This window comes from Capra hircus, chromosome 8, assembly GCF_001704415.2.
Source record: "Capra hircus breed San Clemente chromosome 8, ASM170441v1, whole genome shotgun sequence".
Classification (NCBI taxonomy): Eukaryota; Metazoa; Chordata; class Mammalia; order Artiodactyla; family Bovidae; genus Capra; species Capra hircus.
This window is the reverse complement of record NC_030815.1, coordinates 86,086,750-86,106,405: the sequence shown is the minus strand read 5'-3', so window position 1 is coordinate 86,106,405 and position 19,656 is coordinate 86,086,750.

Genomic DNA, 19,656 nt, shown 5'->3' with positions numbered 1-19,656 from the left:
TGGTTCTTCACATCAGGTGGCCAAATTATTGGAGTTTCAGCTTTAGCATCAGTCCTTCCACTGAATATTCAGGGTTCATCTCCTTTGCGATGTACTGGTTTGGTCTCCTTGCTGTCCAAGTAACTCTCAAGAGTCTTCTCCAGCACCACAGTTCAAAAGCATCTGTTCTTCGGTGCTCAGCCTTCTGTGGACTTCCCTGGTGGCTCAGAGGGTAGACTCCACATGTAATCCAGGAGATATGGGTTCAATCCCTGGGTTGGGAAGATCTCCTGTAGCAGGAAATGGAAACCCACTCCAGTATTCTTGCCTCAAGAATTCCATGGACAGAGGAGCCTGGTGGACTGTAGTCCATATGGTTGAAAAGAGTTGGACATGACTGTATGATTATCACTTTCACAGACTTCTTTATGATCCAACTCTTATATCTATACATGACTACTGGAAAAACCATAGCTTTGACTATACAACTCTTTGTCAGCAAAGTGATGTTTCTGTTTTTTAATACACTGTCTAGTTTTGTCACAGCTTTTCTTCTAAGGAGCAAGCTTATTTTAATTTTGTGACTGCAGTCACTATCCGCAGTGATTTTGGAGCCCAAGAAAACTAAATCTGTCACTGTTTCCACTTTTTTCCCCATCTATATGCCATAAAGTGATGGGACTGGATGCTGTGATCTTAGTTTTGAATGTTGAGTTTTAAGCTAGCTTTGCTACTACGTATATACACACATTGATGCAGGCACAGCAATGATAGTACCATCACAGATTGTCACTTATTCTTCTTTGATTATTAAAGTACACTCTAGTTTTCACAAAATTGAGATGTGGAAAACATGGCTAAAAATCACTGAAATGCAGCAAAACACTTCACCCAGCAATTTCACAGTATACAATATTTTTCAGCACATGCAAAAAATTTACAAAAATTGGCCACATAGTGTCTCAACACATTGTAATGGATAATTTATATAGTGTTTTCTCTGATCACAGTACTATTATGTTTGAAATCTATCCCAAAAGGAAAGCTAAAATAATCCCATATATTTGAGAATAAAATTATACTTCTAAGTAACCAATAGGTCAAATAAAATATTATAATGGCTAAAATACTTTAAAAGTAACTTAAAAATTTTTCATTTTAAACAAATATACTGTACTAGGCAGGAAGGAAAAATAAAATTAGAAAAATAACAGAAAAATAATTCCAAAGAAAATAGGAAGAGGGAAATGAAGGTAAGAATAGATATTAATGAAATAGCAAACAAATATGCTAAAGAGATGAGTGATTCACATCTGGTTCTTTGAGTAGGTAAACCTCTAACGAGAAGGATCAATGATGAACGCCTCCTGGGGCATGCATTTGAGAGTGTGCTGCTGAGATGTCTGCGTCCAGGGAAAGAGGCTAGTACATTCTATCACTTTCATGTCACTTTCTTAACTCACAGAGAGATTTTGTTTTCCCTGAGATGTCCTTAACCTTGCTTTTGTTGCCCCTGGGGCTCTGCCTCAGGAATGGGGCTAGTCAGAACCCTGCACAGGCTTTGCATCACTGATCTCAAAGAGTGGACACTGGCCAGGAGCTTCAGCACTATCTGTAGGCTTGTTAGAAATGCAGAGTCTCAACCCTAGCTCCAAACTCACTGATGCAGAATCTGCCTTGGAGAGAGATCCTCAGAAGATTCTATGCACAATCAGGTCTGAGGAATGCTGGCCTCAAAAGATCACATGAAAGGATGCTTATTGTCACCCGACCATCAGGTAGACCCAAGCAGGTAGTCCCTGCAGCCCCTAATCTCCAGCCAATGAAGATCATGAAATTGATTCCCATCTCCACCTCCTTCTTCTTATTTCAACTTGCAGTACTGGAAGATCTATGTTTCCTTGTTCTTTTCTTTCTTTCTTTCTTTTTTAAAAATATATTAATTGGCTAATCTGAGAAGATCTGGAAACAGAAAATGCCATATTCTCACATGCTATCAGATAACTTCATTTAGTTGTATTGGTACCTCTAGCACAGAAACCCCCTCCCTGTGGGACTGATAAGTAATCTTAACACTGACTGCATTGCCTCAAAAGGCAAGTGGGCCCACATCAAGCTCCGAGATGAACAAACAAAAAAGACAAAAGGAAGTTAAAAGAGGAAGAGAGAAAGCAGGTCACATACCCTCCCAGACAGGCTGGTCAATCACCCCTAACAAGAGGGATGCAATAGCAGTTGGGCATGTTGGCTTGTGGCTTGTCATGCTGTCATCCTGGGTAGCTTCTTGAGCTCCTGCAGACTTCTCTACCAGAAAACTGTCTGAGCATCACCTTCAGTGTGGGGTAAAGAACAACTCTTTTTAACAGTCAATTTTTTTTTTTTTGTCTTTTGGAAATTTATTATGGATATTCTGTCTCCTTCTTTGGATAGGTTTGAGTGGGTTATACTAGAGCATAATTTCATAGAAACATTTGCATATATCTCTTTTCAGAGTATGAATTACTTTAGGTCAGGGAAGCAGCTGAGTTTTGTCTGAGGAGAGGTTCCATTGATGATAGAGGAATAGAAAGCAAATGCAAATTTGCATCCTCTCAGGGTTGGCTTAGGGATTCTTGCAAGTTTTATCATAGACTCTACATACATTGGGTATCATATACACCAAAGGGTGTTCAGTGTCAGGGCCCAGGAGATACTCATGTGTGCATGTGTGTGCTCAGTTGTGTGCAACTCTTTGTGACCTTATGAACAAATAACTTGCCGGGCTTCTCTGCCCATGGGATTTTTCCAGGCGAGGATACTGGAGTGGGTTGACATTTCCTCCTCTAGGGGATCTTCTCAATCCAGGGATCAAACCCACGTCTCCTGCGTCTCCTGCATTGGCAGATTCTTTACAACTGAGCCACCTGGGGTTCAGCACTGTACAAGTCAGGATTAAGCAGGATATGGTTTACCTGTAGAATCCGTGGGAACAGTGGAACCACAGTGAACAGGCAACAGCTATGTGTTCATGGAGTCTTCCATGAATGCATGGAAGATGAAGAGACTTCAGCCTGTGGGAACATTGCTTAAACTAGCTACGAGGTCCAAAGCAATTCCTGTCCTGTTAGAATGCCAGGACGGCTTTCTCTCTTATAGTTAGCTTACGTTTTTAAAAGAGTCGACATGCAAAGTACCCCCAGTGTGGAATCTTTTGACCCTTTAAAGTTCTACAGTGGTAATTTGAGCACTTCTGTGACTTATTTTCAGTACTTCCTAAAGCTTAATAAGGAAGCCAGACATTTACAGTAATAAGTCCACAGAGGCTAGCTGGGATGGCCTGTTTCTTTCTTTTCACAAGCCTGGGATCTAGCTCACTTAATGCTATTTTTATCTTGGTTTACTGCTGTGAGTTATCATTTTTGCTGTTACTGAGCTTTATTTGTAGAATTTATTCATTTTTCCTTAATGAAAGCAATCAAGTTAGTATAATGCTTGAAGTTTCCACGGGTATAAATATTACTGTAGGACCCCTTGGTGATTAGAAAGAGCAACTGGCCCAAATAACTGCTCCTCTCTTGGCCATCATAGTTCCTAAATCTAGAGAAAAATCTGATCAGATCAGGAAGTCCTGGTCTGGAAGTCATGCATCTGCTTCCAAACAACTTGAGGAACATGTTCTCATAAAACTTTAAGGGGCAGATTATTACTCATGTTTTTTCCCATGTTTGTGGTCAAGGATTTTTTTTTTTAAACTCTGATTACAGAACCTGAGGAAGATAGCATAGAAAAAATAACTATCAAATGATTTTACTTTATGGCTTGTGGTACAAAAATCTTGAATATATATTATCAGATCTAGCATATTTAAACAAAAAATATAACAAACCATGATGAAGTAAGTTTACTCTAGGACAGTTCAACCTTGAGAATTTCTACAAATATAATTTATGTCACTAATTTGTCACAAAAATAGAAAAAAATAGGATCACATCTGTAGAAAGCAAGAGGCATTTTGCAATGTTTCGGATTTTTTAAAAATAGGACCATTTTAGTACACTAAGAATGAGTTAAAATGTCCTTGATAAAGAGTATTTATAAAAACTAAAGATGAATATTGTACTTAATCACCTTTATCACTCTGAACATTCATTGATTCAACAAACATTACCTGAGAATGTTCTGGGCACTTGATACCTCTCTCTGGATTTGTGAGCCCCATGGACATACACATAAAAGCAATGGTTTGCCTTGAAGTTGCTGGGAAATTCTTAGATGCCTTAATGCCACCAGCCATGGGACTTTTAAGCCTCTCTCCCTTCCTCCACCACCTTTAGATAAATTGCACACATCAGAAACAGTGCATTTCACAGTCTCACATTTGTATAAGGTTTCTTCCCCTGCTCTGCAACTAACCTACAATATATTCCCAGCTTGCTGAGAATTTTTATTGTGAATGAGTGTTAAATTTTGTTAAATGTTTTTTCTGCCTCTAGGTTTGCTTGTATCCAAGCAATGTGGTAAATTACATCGATAGCTTTTAAAAACATAAACCAATCTCAACTTTCATGTGTGTGTGTGTTCACTCCGTAATCTCCAATTCTTCGAGGCCCTATGGACTGTAGCTCACCATCTTTCTGTCCATGGAATTTTCCAGGCAAGAATATTGAAGTGGGTTGCCATTTCCTCTTCCAGGGGCTCTTACTGCCCCAGGGATCAAAGCCACATCTCCTGTGTCTCCTGCATTGGCAGGAGAATTCTTCACCACTGTGCCTCTGTGGAAGCCCCTAACTTTCTAGGATAACACCTCTTTAGTCAAAATGTGTCTAGGTTTGATTTGCTGACATTTTTGCGAAGGATTTTTATGTCTATGCTCATAAGGGATGTTTATATCTGTAATTCTCTCACAATGTCTTTGTTTAGTTTTGTATCAAGGTTATGTTGACGTCATAAAGTCACTCTCTCTTCCTCCTGAAGTATTCTCTCTGTTCTATTTTCTGGAGAAAATAGTTTTCAGATTCTGCCTGTGTCATTTCCCACAAGAGTTGAAGGAGAACTGTTTATTATTTCTTACATCACAGTTCTGTTGAAGACACTTTTTTTTCTCTAAAAATGCCATTTTTATTTTTGGAGACTGTATCAGTCAAAGTTTAACCAGAGAAGCAGAGTCAGTCCTTCTGGAAGCTTCTCTCCCTACTGGTTCCTCAGGAGACTGGCGGCTGCATCAGAATCATGATAATGAAGGGACACACGGATGTGGAGGAGGCTGTGCCTGACTGAGTGACACTCAAGTCTCCCTACATCCTCACTTCCACAAATCAGTTCACTTCAATGTTCCTCCTTGATGACTGTTTCTTTGTACTCCATCCCTGAAGATTTTTCACTCTCTTGGGTTGATTCGCTGGGTGTGCTCCCTAGCCTAAACTTCCCAAATAATTTTTTTTTTTTTTTTGCTACATGTGGTCTCTGTTGCTATGCATGGGATTTCTCTCATTGCCGTGCACGAGCTTCTCAGTGGTGGCTTCTCTTGTTGCGGAACACGGGCTCTAGAGCATGCAGGCTTCAGGGCTGTGGCTCATGGGCTCGAGAGCACAGGCCTTGCAGTTGTGGTGTACTGGTTTAGTTGCCCCACCACATGTGGGATCTTCCAGGACCAGGGATGGAACCCCTTTCCCCTGCATTGGCAGAGGAATTCTTAACCACTGGACCACCAGGGAAATCTAAGAGTAGTCTTCATTTCAAACATTGTACTATTCTAGATCACTGTCCCTGTAAACTGGAAAAATATGAAATCTTTTCCAGACTTTGTTTTGTAGTTTTGCCTACTGAATTATTGGAGAAAAGGTAAAATGTGGTGCCTTATTTTATGTTTGTTCAGATTCCTAGAAAAGGGGGCTTTAAAGGTTTGAAAAGCAAACTGAGGTATAGAGTTCCTCATTCAGAACTCAGAGGCCCAAGATATTCATGGATGAAATGCAAGGTCGTTTTATTTCTTAGCTGGGCACTCTGTGACAGGTGCGAATCATCTCTTTGGGAACATAAGTCAATACTAAACTGAAACCTTCCCTTCAATATATAGGTTCGGCATTCCTATGTAAGAATTCTCATCAGTCTTTTTATACGAGCCTCAAAACACTTCAGACAGAGGAAGTGTAGCTTCTTTGATTTGAAAAGCAGGTCCATAGCTCTTTTTTTTTTTTTTTTTCCACAGCTAACTGCAGAGAAAGAAATAGCTTCCTCTACTTAGCTGCTCAATTTATCTCTTCCCCCTTTAATTCCCTTGTGGCTCTCAATGTGGTCTTTTGGGGTTTCCCTAAGAGTGCCTGTGTCATTTCTGTGCTTCACATATGAAGTAAAAGTTGGAGTCTCCTTCCTTCCTGAGGGTCTGAATTTAATCTTTCCTGGATGATTCAACGGATGTAATTGTCTGATACTTCAGTGTGTTAAGTCGCTTCAGTCTTCAGCTCTTTGAGATGAACTGTAGCCCGCCAGGCTTCTCTGTCCATGGGGTTCTCTAGACAAGAATACTGCAGTCGGTTGCCATGACCTCCTCCAGGGGATCTTCAAGACCCAGGGATCAAACCTGCATTTCTTATGTCTCCTGCATTGGCAAGCAGGTTCTTTACCACCTGTGCCACTTTTGGGGCCCCCGGTAAATGATGCTGCCTGATATTTACACCCTTATATGGTTCCCTCCCCTTGAATCTGGTGTCTTTGTAACTCAACTAAGAAAATGAGGCAGAAGTGACACTTTGTGAGGTCCGGGCCTTAGTCTTAAGAAATTCTGGCAGCTTTCATTTTTAGGTTCTTAAGGAAATGAGCATCCCTATACCGTAATAAGCCTACCCTGTCTACAAGGAGGTGCCACAAGGAGGATGGAGGTCAATAGCTCTGGCAGAACTCCCAGTCGACAGCCAGCTCTGACCGATCATCTTGAAGTGGATCTTCCAGCCTCCATTCTAGCTGTCCCCCTGATGTCGCAGGGAGGAGAGTGTTGTCTGCAACCATACACAAATTGCAGAATCATGAACAAGTCAATGGTTGCTGATGTTTAAATCACTTAAGTAACTTTAAAATGAGCAATAGGAGCATGAAAGTTAAACTGTGCTGAGATTGCATCAACTTAGAAAGAATGCTCTGAAGTGCATGTAAGTATATGAAATATATATATACGTATATATGAATGAATATATGAGTATATGAACTAGATATATAAACAAATAGGATGTATAAGGAAGTTCTTGCAATTCATTTCTTGTGGTTTTTCTCCTCTGGGCTTTACTAGAAGCTCATCTATTATTTCTTGCTGATGTTGAAGTTTATAAAATGGACCTTTGAGTCTTTGGAAGAGCTAGTAAGTAGGTATGAATGAGGGGATCAGATGAGTGTAAGAAAGCAGCACTATGGATGATTGGTTCTGAAAAATGGAAAGATTAATTTTTAGTGTTAATGAGCACAAGGGAGTAAGGAAGAGCCTTAAAAAGATTCATTCAGATATAAATGCTATTAGTTAACAGCAAAAACTTATGAATAAGCTATTAAACACCTGCACACTGGCTATTTAACATGATAATCTAGAAAATAAAAGATCAGTTATAAAATTTATTTCAGGATATGTGGAGTTAGGAATAATTTAAAAAATGCTTCAAAATTAATTTTATTGACATTCTCAATAAATGACTAGATATAATTTTATATAGTTAGAAGTTTGAGGGTTTTCCTTACCCTCATAAATCTCTTTAGGATATTTTTAATTAAAACATACTTAGTGGTTGATTAGTCTAAATAATTATGCTCTGATGAAAACCACTGATAAATGCTTTCTCCATTGGCAATCCTGTGGTGTATAGAGGTCCCTCTTGGAATTCTGTATATTTCAACTCTCAATTATGGTGGAAACATTATCTATGAAAATTGTTAATTCTCTATGCCAAACATTCCACCATCATGAGGATTTAAGAGCTTAATTGTTTTAGAAAGTGAAATGTGAGACATTTTCCTTATTTCTTCATCAATATGCAAATGGCCCATTAAACATAAGTAGATCAAAGTTTGGGTCAGTAAAGAGCCAGATGTGTGCTACATGAATTTTGGGCAATTAGGTCACAAATAGGGCTAAATAACCTCTTCTGAAAGTTTTTAATACCTTTAATAGCACTTCAACTGTAGACTCCACATTTGTCTTCTGTACATGGGAAATGCACTTGTGGCTAAGAACCTTTCAGTCTTAACTTTTACCCAAGTGGAAGTGAAAACATAGACCTCAGTAATTCCTTAAACAAAGAGTGTATTACTTATTGTGTGCAAGACCCTGCCTTAGAGTCTTAAGCTCCTTCAGTAACTTACCATCTAGCTCTTATTAACATTTACCCTGATTCTTGCCAGTGATATCATTATCTACTTAAAATGATAAAAATCTTGCAATTCGTATACATATGACCACATTCCACAGATTAACATGTCAAGTGTACGGTAATCAGCTGGATTTCCCCCTTTTCTTTTAAAATATTTCAAACTTGCAGGAGGGTGAAATAATTGTCAGGAATGTCTATAAAGTTTCCTCCAAACTCACTAGTTGTTAGCATTTTGCCACATTTACTTTTTCTCTCTAGCTTTTCTGTACACACACACACACACACACACGCACATACTTCTGTTAAACCATTTGAAAATAAGCTACAGCTATCAGCTGTACTTCAACATTATTGTGCTTTAACATTAATAATCTTCATTAGGTTTTTTTAAAAATTCAGAGTGCAATCAAAGATCATGCATTCCATTTGGTTATTATGACTCTTTTGTCAACTTCAGTTTAAGACAATCCCTCTACTTTTATTTGCTTTTCATGACTTTGGCATTTTTGAAGAGTCTAGGCCACTGTCTTACAGAATATCCCACTATCTGGATTTGTAAAATGTTTCTCTTCATTAGTTTTATGTTTAACGTCTTTAACAAGAAAACACTTGGTGATGTAGTACACTTCCTTTTGCATCATTTGTTGTCCAGTGATGGATGATGCTGACTTTGATCTCTTCTTGAAAGTGGATCCTTTTATTTTTTGTAATTAATTAATAACCTGTGTAGTGATGCTTTGAGGTTGGGTTCCTCACATCTCTTCACCTGATTACTTTAGGATTCATTGTTAAGCCTTGCCTAAATAGTCATTAACTTGATAGTAGCAAAACTGAATTTTTGAATTCCTTCCATCTTTATTATAATAATATTATTCTAAGTAGAACAGTTTCTTCCCACTTTAAAGATATTGCTAAGGACTTTTTCATCAATGTATTATAACTCTTTTTAAAAAAATGCTCAAAAAAAACAAAAAATAAAAAAATGCTCAAGTTGTCCAAGTACAGTCAGTGTAAATCCCTTTAAGTGAACACTTGTGTCCTTTTCATATGTCCCCATCAGTTTGTTTAAGTACTTGCTTTCTAGTATAATAAGGTGCTCCTAGCTTACCTTGTATTTGTATCCTATGGTTAGACATCAAAGTTTCTTTCATCATTAGCTACTACCAATCATGGCACAATGAATAACTTTGTGCATGAACTAATTTGTAGCTACAGTATGGTACCTGTAAAGAAGACACTATTGTATCCTCTACTCTGTTCTCATGACATTTTGGACATCAGATATGTGTTTTCTCCCACACCAAGTAATTCTTGTCATAATCCATGTGTGGGTTGGAAAAGAATTCCCATGTACAAGGCACAATGAAAGAGAATAAAGTTTATTAGAGTAGGGGAATGGAGAAGGCAATGGCACCCCACTCCAGTACTCTTGCCTGGAAAATCCCATGGATGGAGGAGCCTGGTAGGCTGCAGTCCATGGGGTTGCTAACAGTCAGACAGGACTGAGCAACTTCACTTTCTCTTTTCACTTTCAGGCCTTGGAGAAGGAAATGGCAACCCACTCCAGCGCTCTTGCCTGGAGAATCCCAGGGGTGGGGAAGCCTGGTGGGCTGCCGTCTATGGGGTCTCACAGAGTCGGATACGACTGAAGCAAATTAGCAGCAGCAGAGTAGGGGAAAGAAGGGTTGCTGCCACTATAGCAGACCAGGTTACTGACAGGGAGAGCCAAACTTGAACATGGGTCCTTGGATTGTTTTTATAGCCAGCGGACAAGAAGTACGCTAGAGGCCTTGTGAGTCATTTGCTGATTGGGTGAGGTATTAGGCTGGAGAAGTGTAAGAAAATAGCTTTTCCTTAAACGGGGTAGGAGGAGAGATGGGCTATACTATTCAGGAGGGTCCAAAAATTTCTCAATGGTTACAATATGTGGGGGAAGGGAGATAAGAGTCTTTTTTGTTGTTGTTGTTCCTGCATTCCAAGACCCTTCTTTTTCACCTTGTTTTTTTCATCCTTGGGGCACCACAGTTCTCCAGTTCTAGGAAGACACCAATTGGGTGTCCTACAATTTAACTCAAATCTGACATGATCTACATGGAGATGGTGTCAGTTTCCACAAGTGAAGGCCCAGTCTCACGAGGCTTCATATCTTCAGATGAAAATAACAAATCCAGGTGGCCACTTGTGCTTTTGACAGACTTGACTATAAGTTTAAGGTTTCCACAACTCCTTTCTCAATTCGATAATTTGCTAGAATGTTTCACAGGACTCAGGAAAACAGTTTGCTTGCTAGATTAGCAGTTTATTATTAAAAGACACAACTCAGAATGAGATGCATAGGGTAAAGTATAAGATGAGGGATACAGACCTATGGTGCCCTCTCCAGGCATGTCACCTTCGCCCCAGGACCTCCATGTGGTCACTAATCTGGAAACTCTCCAAATCCTTTGGGTTATAGAAAAAGCAAGAGAATTCCAGAAAAGCATCTACTTCTGCTTCATTGAATATGCTAAAGCATTTGACTGAGCGGATCATTCATAACAAACTGTGGACATTTCTTAAAGAGATGGGAATACCAGACCACCATATTTGCCTCCTGAGAAGCCTGTATGAAGGTCAGGAAACAACAGTTAGAACTGGACATGGAACAACAGACTGGTTCCAAATGGGGAAAGAAGTGCATTAAGGCTGTATATTGTCACCCTGCTTGTTTAACTTATATTCAGAGTACATCATGTAAAATGTTGGGCTGGATGAATCACAAGCTAGAATCAAGATTGCTAGGACAAATATCAATAATCTCAGATATGCAGATGACACCACCATTATGGCCGAAAGTGAAGAAGAACTAAAGAGCCTCTTGACGAAAGTGAAAGAGGACAGTGAATAAGTTGGCTTAAAACTCAACATTCAAAAAACTAAGATCATGGCTTCTGGTCCCATCACTTCAGAGCAAATAGATGCGGAAACAATGGAAACAGTGACAGATTTTATTTTGTTGGGCTCCAAAATCACTGTGGATGGTGACTGCAGTCATGAAATTAAAAGACACTTGCTCCTTGGAAGGAAAGCTATGGCCAACTTAGACAGCATATTAAAAAGCAGAGACAGTACTTTGCCAACAAAGGTCTAGTCAAAGCTCTGGTTTTTCCAGTAGTCATGTATGGATATGAAGGTTATACCATAAAGAAGGCTGAACACCAAAGAACTGATGCTTTTGAACTGTGGTTTTGGAGAAGACTCTTGAGAGTTCCTTGGACTGCAAGGAGATCAAATCAGTCAACTCTAAAGGAAATCAATCTTGAATATTCATTGGAAGGACTGATTCTGAAACAGAAGCTCCAATACTTTGGCTACCTGATGTGAAGGGCTGACTCACTGGAAAATACCTTGAGGCTGGGAAAGATAGAAGACAGGAGAAGAGTTCCACAGAGGACAAGATGGTTGATGGTATCACCAACTCAATGGACATGAGTTTGAGCAAGCTCCGGGAGATGGTGAAGGACAGGGAAGCCTGGTGTGCTGCAGTCCATTGCATTACAAAGAGTTGGACACAACTGAGCAACTGAACAACAACCACCAAATCCTTTCATTTAGGATTTACTATGAAGGCTTCATTACACAGGCACAATTTATTAAATAATTGAGCACTGGTGATTAATTCAGCCTCCTGCCACTCTCTGGAAAAGGAAATGGCAACCCACTCCAGTATTCTTGCCTAGAAAATCCTGTGGGCAGAGGAGCCTAGTGGGCTGCTGTCCATGGGGTCACACAGAGTTGAACACGACTGAAGTGCCTTAGCATGCATGGGAGAAGGAAATGGCAGCCCACTCCAGTATTCTTGCCTGGAGATTCCCAGGGATGGAGGAGCCTGGTGGGCTGCCGTCTATGGGGTTGCACAGAGTCGGACACGACTGGTGCGACTTAGCAGCAGCAGCAGCAGCCATTCTCCATTCCCTGGAGATTGGAGGCGGGGCTGAAGGTTCCAATTCTTTAATCAAAAGGTTGATTTCTCTGGCAACTGACTCCCCTATCTTTAAGTGCTTTCCAAAATCCACTTTATTAATATATACTTGGGTGTGGTCAAAAGAGGCCTGTTATGAATAAAGAAAGATGCTCCTTCCACCTCTGTTTCTCCAGAGATGTTTCCAGGGCCTGAAGCGAAAACCAAGTAGGAAATTGCAAGGACTTTATAAGATTTGTGCTAGGAACTGTTGATTGATATATATATATATTTCTTATTTTATCACAGTATCTCAAGAGAAAACATTTTTCTAGAAGAGTTGTAACATTTTATACACTTATTAGCAATATATAGGAGTGCCAGCTTGATACTTTTATAATCACATTTTGAAATACATTTCTCATTTAAAGCAGTCAATATTCTGCAACTCCATTTTTACTTTCAGTCCTTTCATCACAATCTTAAATTGTTTTATTCTTAGCAAATCTTTGTCATGTGTGATTTTATTTGAGGATATTTTTATCCCAACTTCTATTTTATTTTACTTGCTATAAAAATATTACAAGTGACATCAGCAAGTTGGCAATATAAGAATTCTCTACTATCCCCCCCAACCCCCCACCACCCCACTGCCATATAATATCAGTTTTGGCAGTTGCCCACAGATGAGAATGCCTATGTGGACACCTGAGAGCCTGATGGAGAAGTTCCAACATACAATTTGGGGGGAGCGGGGGGGGGGCGGAATCCAAGAATATACACATTGAAAAACGTAACAAGACCAGTTTCACTTTGCCTGCATCACTTCTCCCACAGGGTTTAATGGTTCAGTGCCAGGAGAGACACTTTACAGTTTCTCCTATTGGGGAAAGTAAGAATGTGGAGTGCCTGGTTTCCCAGCTGTGTGGGATGCTGCCTAGAGGACCCACTTTTTTATTGTTTCATTCAGAATACTGAGGTATTCTTTATGGTTGAGAGTTTAGGAAAGATTGGGAGCACAGCAGCCAGGGCTCAGAATTTATCAAAGGGACACTAATACCCACTTCGTGATTCATCTTACTGACCTTTGGCTGGCTCCTTGCACATACTGCTGTGAATGGTGATAGCTAGCCTCTGTAGGTATCTAGTAGGCAAGAGTAGAAACTTCTATTGACTCTTCAGGATGGGGAGAAGTCTCACAAATCACAGCATTTTGGGGCACCACCCCAGGAAAAACATTTGAGAGGCTCTTAGCACCCATCCTGGCTTTCTGAGGTTAAGAGAAGCATATAATTAAGAATTCCCCAGGAGGGAGCAAGAACTGTGGAGTGGGTATAGCCACAGAAAAGATCTGAGAAAGCCTCAGGATCCCTAGCCAGACTGGTAGATGAAGGTATCTTTTTTATAAAGTCACTTAGCAAAGACTGGAAGAGGTGATTTGCTGCTTCACATGCAAAGATAGCAAAGAAAGGCCTCAAGAAACATCAAAAGCAAGGAAACATGATACTACCAAATAATTGACCCTAAAGAAATAGAGATCTACAAATGGTCTGGCAAAAAATTCAAAATACTTTTACAGAGGCTCAGTGAGCTACAAGAGAATAGAGAGATGGTCCAGTGACATCAGGGAAACAATACGTGAATAAAATGAGAAGTTCAATCTAGAGATAGAAATCATAAGTAAGAACCAAACAGAAATTTTGAAGCTGAGTAATATAATGAAAAAAATTTTTACATGCAATAGAGTATCAAGAGACGATTTGTTCAAGCAGAAGAAAGGATCTTTGAACTCAAAATACATTATTTGAAATTGTTCAAAAAAGAAAAAAAAGAATGAAAAAGAGTTAATAGCACCTACATGAATTAGAGGATACTACTAAAAGAAACAATATTTGTCTTATGGGAGTGATAGGAGGAGAAGAGGGACAGAAAGAGGCAGAAAGCTTATTTAAAGAAATAATGACTGAAACCTTCCCAAATCTGGGGAGTGATACATTCAGATACATCAGGTTCATAGGTCATGCAGATTCAACTCAAAGAGAACTTCGTCAAAATACATTACAATATATTACAATAAAACTTTCAAGGATAAAAAAAGATAAAAATTTGAAAACAGCAAAAGAAAAGAAACATTACATACAAAGGAATCCCCATAAGAATATCAGCAGATTTCTCATGAGAAATCTTGCTAGGATAAAGTGGGAGAATATATTCTAAATGCTAAAGTAAAAAACTGCCAACCAAGAATATTTAATACAGCAAAGCTGTCCTTTAGAAATAAAGGAGAGATAGACTTTCCCAGAAAAACAAAATCTTAGGGAGTTCACACCACCAGATATGGCTTAGTAGAAATGCTAAATTAAGTTCTTCAAGCTGAAATAAAAACATGCTAATAAATAATATAAAAACTTTTGAAAGTATAAAACTGACGAAGGTAAATATATTGTCAAATTCAGAATATTCTGATATTGTGATGCTAGTGTGTCAATTACTTATAACTTTAGTGTAAAGGTTAAAATACAAAAGTATTAAAATAACTATAATTATTTAGTAATAGATATATAATATGAAAGGATGTAAGTTGTAAAGGGGGGAGGAATTAAGTACAGAGTATTTGTATGCAATTAAAGTTAAATTGCTATCAGCTTAAATAGACTGTTATGACTATAACATATCTTATATAAGCCTCATGGTAGCATAAGGCAAAAACCTATAGAAAATACACAAAAGATAAAAAAGATCAAAGCATGCCACTTTAGAAGGTAATCAGATCACACAGAACAAAAGCAAAAGAGGAAGAAAGGAACTATGAAACAGCCAAAAAACAGTTAGCATGTTGTCAACAGAAAGTTCTTATCTATAAAAGTTACTTTAAATGTAAAAGGATTAAATTCTCCAATGAAAAGACATAGAGTGGCTGAATGGATTAAAAAATATGAGATCCAACAATATGCTGCTTGGAGAGATTCATTCAGCTTTAGGGACACACACACATATACATATACACATACACAAAGAAAAGGGATTGAAAAAGATATTCCATGTAAACAGCAACCAAAAGAAAGCAGGGGAAGCGACGCTTATATTACTGTCCTCCCAGATAGCACTAGTGGTAAAGAATCCACCTGCCAATGAAGGAGACATAAGAGATGCAAGTTCAATCCCTGGGTCAGGAAGATCCCCTGGAGGAGGGCATGGCAACCCACTTCAGTATTCTTGCCTGGAGAATCTCATGGACAAGGAGCTTGGATGGCTACAGTTCATAGGGTCACACAGAGTCAAGTGTTACTTCACATGACTAAAGTAACTTAGCATGCATGCTAAGTCTACTTATATTAGACTAAACGGATTGCAACAAGAGATTAAAAGGTCACTATATGATGACAAAAGGTCAATTCATCAAAAGATTTAATGTTAGCAAATATTTATGCACACAACATAGGAGCATTCAATTATATAAAGTAAATATTAACAGATCTGAAGGGAGAAATAGATAGCAATAAAGTAATGGTAGGGGAATTCAGTACCTCACTTTCAACACTGGATAGATCATCCAGACAGAAAATCAGTAAGGAAATAATGGACCTGGCTACATTTTAACTAAATGAACCTCACAGACATATGCAAAACATTCCATCCAACAGCAACACAATATTCATTCTTCTAAAGCACAGAAGGAACATTCTCCAGCATAAATCATATGTCAGGTCACAAAATAAATTTTAAAAATTTAAGAAGATTGAGAGCTTTCCAAGAAATTTTTTCTGACCACAATTGTATGACTCTAGCAATCGCTAATAGAAGGAAACCTGAAAAATTCACAGATATGTGAAAATTAAACAACACACTCCTGAACAATCAATGGCTCAAAGAAGAAATCAAAAGGGAAATTTTTAAAATAAGATGAAAGACAATGTACAGAATGGGAGAAAATATTTGCAAACTATGTACAGTAAGTCCCCTTCATACAAATGAGATCCATTCTGAGACTGCATTTGTAAGCCCAATTTGTTTGTAAATCCAACAAAGTTAACCTGGGTACCAAACTAACACAACCAGCCACATAGTGCTGTACTGTAAAAGGTTTACAATACTTTTCACACAAATAGCACATTAAAAAACACACCCCTCAAAAGAAAACATTTTTAATTTAACAGTACAATACCCTAAAAAGTACAGTAGTATAGTACAATGGCTGGCATACAGGGGCTAGCATCCAGGGAACAGGCAAGAAGAATCACTGACTGGAGGAGGGAGAGGAAGTGGAGGATGGTAGAGCTGAAGGATCTTCAGCAATAGGAGATGGAGGGCAAGCTGCCGTTTCATTCACAGTTGATGTTGCTGGTGCAGATTCTGTTTCCTTGCTAGATTCAAGCCTATTTCAGTTCAGTTCAGTCGCTCAGTCATGTTCGACTCTTTGCGACCCCATGAACCACAACACGCCAGGCCTCCCTGTCCATCACCAACTCCCAGAGTTTACTCAAACTCATGTCCATTGAGTCAGTGATGCCCAAAAAATGATTCAGTGATGTCTGGGTAGTATGTCTTTTTAATTTTTTTCTTGTCATGATGACATGATAGCACTGAACTGGGTTCTGAATGGCTGCTGCAATCTTCATGTACTGTTCTACATTCGGGTCCAAATTAATAAAAACCCCTTGCCATTTCCTGCTCCTTGAGTCTCTTGGGTTTTTCTGTTACTTCTTCTTCCTCTTGTCTCTCTTCATCCTTTCTCTGGGCCTCCAATATCATCAGGTCTTCATTAGTAAGTTCCACGTTTGCCTCTTGAAAGTTCTCAACCTAATGGTTTTTATATGGGGACTTAGTGTAAAGGATAAGGGGTTAATTTCTAAAATATATAAGGAGCTCAAACAACTCAAGAGCAAAAAACCTCAAAATTATCCAGTTAAAACTGGGCAAAGCCTCTGAACAGACATATTTCCAAAGAAGACATACAAATGGCTAGCAGGTTCATGAAAAGATCTTCAATTATCAGGCAAATGTAGGTCAAAACCACAATGAGGTATGGCTTCACATTTGTTAGGATGGCTATTATCAAAAAATAAGAGATTACAAGTGCTGGTGAGGATGTTGAGAGAAAAGAGAAGGATTGTTCATTTCTGGGGGCAATGGAAGACAGTATGGAGATACTTCAAAATTTAAAAATAGAGCTACCATATGATTTGGCTTCCCTGATAGCTCAGTTGGTAAAGAATCCACCTGCAATGCTGGAGACCCTGGTTTGGTTCCTGGGTTGGTAAGATCCCCTGGAGAAGGGAAAGGCTACCCACTCCAGTATTCTGGCTTGGAGAATTCCATGGACTATATAGTCCAAGGGGTCAAAAGAATTGGACACAAATGAGCGAATTTCACTTTTACCATGATTCAACAGTCCCACTTCCTTACACATCCTAAAGAATGAAAACAGCATCTCAAGGAGATAGCTGCACACACACCCGTGTTCTTTGCAGCATTATTCACTATAAGGAAACAATCTAAGTGTCTACTGATGGATGAATGGATAAAGAAAATGTAGTACGTATATACAGTGGAATATAATTCAGCCACAAGAAAGAAGAAGGATATCCTGACTTTTGCAACAATACAGATGAAACTGGAAGGCATTATGAAATAGTGAAGTAAACCAGAGAAAGGCAAATAGAATATAGTATCATCTGTGTGTGGAACCTGAAAAAAAAAGATTAAACTCAGAGAAACTCAGCAGTATAGTGGTTTCCAGGAATGCAAGTTTGGAAACAGTAAGAGGTTGTTCAAAGAGGTCATGCTTTCAGTTATAAGATGAATAAGTTCTGGGCATGTAAAGAGATGGGAATACCAGACCATCCAATCTGCCTCTTGAGAAACCTGTATGCAGGTCAGGAAGCAACAGTGAGAACTGGACATGGAACAGACTGGTTCCAAATAGGAAAAGGAGTACGTCAAGGCTGTATATTGTCACCCTGCTTATTTCACTTATATGCAGAGTAGATCATGAGAAACACTGGGCTGGAAGAAGCACAAGCTGGAATCAAGATTGCTGGGAGAAATATCAATAACCTCAGATATGCAGATGATACCACCCTTATGGCAGAAAGTAAAGAAGAACTAAAGAGCCTCTTGATGAAAGTGAAGGAGAGTGAAAAAGTTGGCTTAAAGCTCAACTTTCAGAAAACTAAGATCATGGCATCCGGTCCTGTCACTTCAAGGCAAAAAGACGGGGAAACAATGGAAACAGTGGCTGACTTTATTTTGGGGAGCTCCAAAATGACTGCAGATGGTGACTGCAGCCATGAAATTAAAAGACACTTACTCCTTGGAAGGGAAGTTATGACCAACCTCCTGCTGCTAAGTTGCTTCAGTCGCGTCCGACTCTGTATGACCCCAGAGACGGCAGCCCACCAGGCTCCCCCGTCCCTGGGATACCCCAGGCAAGAACACGGGAGTGGGTTGCCATTTCCTTCTCCAATCCATGAAAGTGAAAAGTGAAAGTGAAGTCGCTCAATCGTGTCCGACTCCTAGTGACCCCATGGACTGCAGCCTACCAGGCTTCTCCATCCATGGGATTTTCCAGGCAAGAGTACTGGAGTGGGTTGCCATTGCCTTCTCCAATGACCAACCTAGACAGCATATTAAAAAGCAGAGACATTACTTTGTCAACAAAGGTCCATCTAGTCAAGGCTATGGTTTTTCCAGTGGTCATGTATGGATATGAGAGTTGGACTATAAAGAAAGCTGAGTGCAGAAGAATTGATGCTTTTGAAGTGTGGTGTTGGAGAAGACTCTTGAGAGTTCCTTGGACTGCAAGGAGATCCAACCAGTCCATCCTAAAGGAAATCAGTCCTGGGTGTTCATTGGAAGGACTGATGTTGAAGCTGAAACTCCAATATTTTGGCCACATCATACGAAGAGCTGATTCATTTGAAAAGACCCTGATGCTGGGAAAGATTGAGGGCAGGAGGAGAAGGGGACAACAGAGGATGAGATGGCTGGATGGCATCACTGACTCGATGCACATGAGTCTGGGTGAACTCTGGGAGTTGGTGATGGACAGGGAGGCCTGGTGTGCTGCAGTTCATGGGGCTGCAAAGAGTCAGACACAAGTGAGCGACTGAACTGAACTAAACTGAATGGTACAGCATAGTACCTATAGTTAATATTACTAATACAATATTGTATTCTTGACATTTGCTAAGAGAATACATCTTAAGTGTTATCATCACATTCGCATACACAAGACAACTGTGTAAGGTTGTAGATGTGTTAATAAACTTTATTGTGGTAAATATTTCACAATGGTTATGTATCATCACATACGTGTTTAATAAATACAGTTTTCTTTGTCCATTATATATCAACAGAGTTAAAAAAAAGTACATGCCCAGCAATTTGATTTTTTTAGAAACTTTC